This window comes from Phascolarctos cinereus, unplaced genomic scaffold, assembly GCF_003287225.1.
Source record: "Phascolarctos cinereus isolate Bilbo 61053 unplaced genomic scaffold, phaCin_HiC Scaffold_8;HRSCAF=390, whole genome shotgun sequence".
In the NCBI taxonomy this organism is placed as follows: Eukaryota; Metazoa; Chordata; class Mammalia; order Diprotodontia; family Phascolarctidae; genus Phascolarctos; species Phascolarctos cinereus.
The window spans coordinates 69,792,895-69,796,119 of NW_027556291.1; positions in this window are offsets into that span (position 1 = coordinate 69,792,895).

Below are 3,225 nucleotides of genomic sequence, written 5' to 3' on the forward strand. Positions count from 1 at the left end.
GAATTTACTTGTTTATCAACATGTACCTTGGGGTTTTTTCTTTGGGAGTTTGTTTAAGGATTGTGCAATTTTTTTTTTTAGATCAGGTTGTTTAAATTCTCTTATTATTCTATTAATCTTCAAATTTTATATTTTTGCAGTAATTCATGCCAACTTAGTTGGTATATTGGCCAAAATAGTTTCGAATTCTTCATCTGTTGTGAATTTTTTCATTTTTGATTTTGGCAAGATGGATCAAACTACTACCCCAACTTCAAACATTCATTTTCCTTACACCCTAGAGGATAGAGTCCATATGGGTGGGGAACCTGTGGCCTTGAGGCCACACGTGGCCTTCTAGGTCCTTGGATGTGGCCTTTTGACTAAGTCCAAATTTTACAGAACAAGTCCTTTTATTAAGGGGATTTGTTCTGTGAAGTTTGGATTCAGTCAGAGGGCCGCACTTGAGGACCTAGAGGAGATTTGTTCTGTGAGGTTTGGATTCAGTCAGAGGGCCACACTTGAGGACCTAGAGGAGATTTGTTCTGTGAGGTTTGGATTCAATCAGAGGGCTGCACTTGAGGACCTAGAGGGGATTTGTTCTGTGAGGTTTGGATTCAGTCAGAGGGCCACACTTGAGGACCTAGAGGAGATTTGTTCTTTGAGGTTTTGGATTCAGTCAGAGGGCTGCACTTGAGGACCTAGAGGGGATTTGTTCTGTGAGGTTTGGATTCAGTCAGAGGGCTGCACTTGAGGACCTAGAGGGGATTTGTTCTGTGAGGTTTGGATTCAGTCAAAGGGCTGCAGTTAAGAACCTAGAGGGCCACATGTGGCCCTGAGGCTGCAGGTTCCCCACCCCTGGCCGAGGACCTTGTACTCCAGAGCTCTGGAATAGCAGCATTTTGCTGACCATTGGCCACACTTCCGGCTCTGCCCCTGCGGTCATCTTTGGGGGAGGGGTGCAACCTTTGTAAGAAGGTGCCCACTAGGGGCAGCTAGGTGGCACAGTGGATAGAGCACCGGCCCTGAAGTCAGGAGGATCTGAGTTCCAATCCGGCCTCAGACCAAACACTTGACACTTACTAGCTGTGTGACTCTGGGCAAGTCACTTAACCCCAATTGCCTTAAAAAAAAAAGGTACCCACTATTGCTGGCACCACCAGTACCAACAGCTACTGCCGGGCAGAATAAGCCCAAGAGCCCCAAGCATAGTAGCACTCTATGGACCATCAGAGCTGCTTTCAGTCCAGCCTCTATAGCCATTGTCTGTGGGAGCAACGCTTGTGGGGATGTGATCTGGAAATTGGCTATAGATGCTGCAGCAACTGCCTCCTCAGGAGCCACAGTACATGCTAAATGCCTACTGTGAGCCAGGCACTGTGATAAATCCCGGGGATGCAAAGAAAGACAAAAAACTCATCCCTGCCCTCTGGGAGCTCACAGTCTAATGAGGGACACAAAATGCAAACACCTGTATCCAAACAAATCCATCCAGGATAAATTGGGCATGGTCTCAAAGGGGAGGCACTAAGATTTTTTTTTTATTAATTTATTTTGAATTCTCAGCAATCACTTCCATAAGCTTTTGAGTTTAAAATTTTTTTTCCTCCTCCCTCCCCGAGAAGGCAGGCAATCTGATATAGGCTCTACATATACATTCCTATTAAACATATTTTCACATTAGTCATGTTGTAAGGAAGAATTAGAACCAATGGGAGGAACCACCAGAAAGAGGAAACAAAACACAACAGAAGAAAAAAAATAGCAAATAGTATGCTTCGATCTGTGTTCTTTCTTTGGATGTGGATAGCATTTTCCATCATGAGGCCTTTGGAGGTGTCTTAGATCAAAGGAGGCACTAAGATTAAGGAGGAATGACTGCGAAAAGGCTTCTTGCAAAAAGGTGGGACTTTTGCTGAGACTTGAAAGAAGCCAGGGAATCCAGGCAGTGGAGATGAAGAGACAGAGTTCCAGGCATGGGAGACAGTGAGTGAAAATGTCTGGTGTTGGAAAATGGAGAATCTTATGGGAGGAACAGCAGTAGGTCAAATCACTGGATGGAAGAGTCCATGGCAGGGAATAAGATGGAAGAAGACTAGAAAGGCAGGAGGGCTGAGTGAAGTGTGGAGAGACTTGAGGCAGGGAAACTCACCAGTAGGCTATTGCAATAGTCCAGGCATGAGATGCTGAAGTCACAGGGTGGTCAGTGCCAGAGGAGAGAAGGGGGCATACTTGAGAGATGTTGCAAAGGTAGAAATGACAGGTCTTAGCAATATGGGGGATGAGAGAGAATGAAGAGCTGAGAATCACACTGAGGTTGTGAGTCTGAATGGCAGGAAGGATGGTGATACCCTCAACAGTCATAGGGAAGTTAGAAAGTTGAGGGAAGAGACAATGAGTTCAATCTGTGACATCCAGTTCAAGATGTGCAATAGACAATTAGAGATACAAGACTGGAGGTCAGGAGAGAGTTAGGGCTGGACAAGTAGATCTGGGAATCATCAGCACAGAGAGGATAACTGAATCCATGAGATCTGATGAGATCATCCAGTGAAAGAGTGTAGATGGAGAAGAGGGCCCAGGACAGAGCTTTGGGGGGGGGGATACCTACAATTATTGGGAACGACTTAGATGAAGATCTAGCAAAGGAGACCAAGAAGGAGCAGCCAGACAGGTAGGAGAACCAGGAGAGAGCAGTGACACAAAAAACTAGGGAGAAGAGAGTATCAAAGAAAAGAGAGTGATCATAATGTCAAAGACTGCTGAGAAGACAAGAAGGATAACGACTGAGAAAAGGCCATCAGAATCAGTTCCTTATATATCTTGGAAATGAGATCTTTATGAGAGCAGGATTTTTCCCCCAATCATCTTCTTTCCTTCCAATATTACCTGAATTTGCTTTCTTTGTGTAAAACTTTTCTCATTTTATATGACCACAATTGTCCATCTTATCTTCTGTGATGTTCTTTATTGCTTGTTTGGTCATGAACTGGCCCTATCTCTATCTGGTAGGTAATTTTTTTTTATTCTTCTAATTTGTTTATGATGTCACTTTTTATGCAATATCACATCTAGCACATTTGATACCCTGAGAGGATCATTTTTTAACTCTCCCCCTCCTCTTCTATATGAAAAATTGCTTTCAGTAAGAATCACGAAATCAAATGAACAATAACAACAGCCAGAAACGAAACACAGTGAAAATGTTCTTTTATTGTATTTCATATAGAGTATAATTATGCCAGT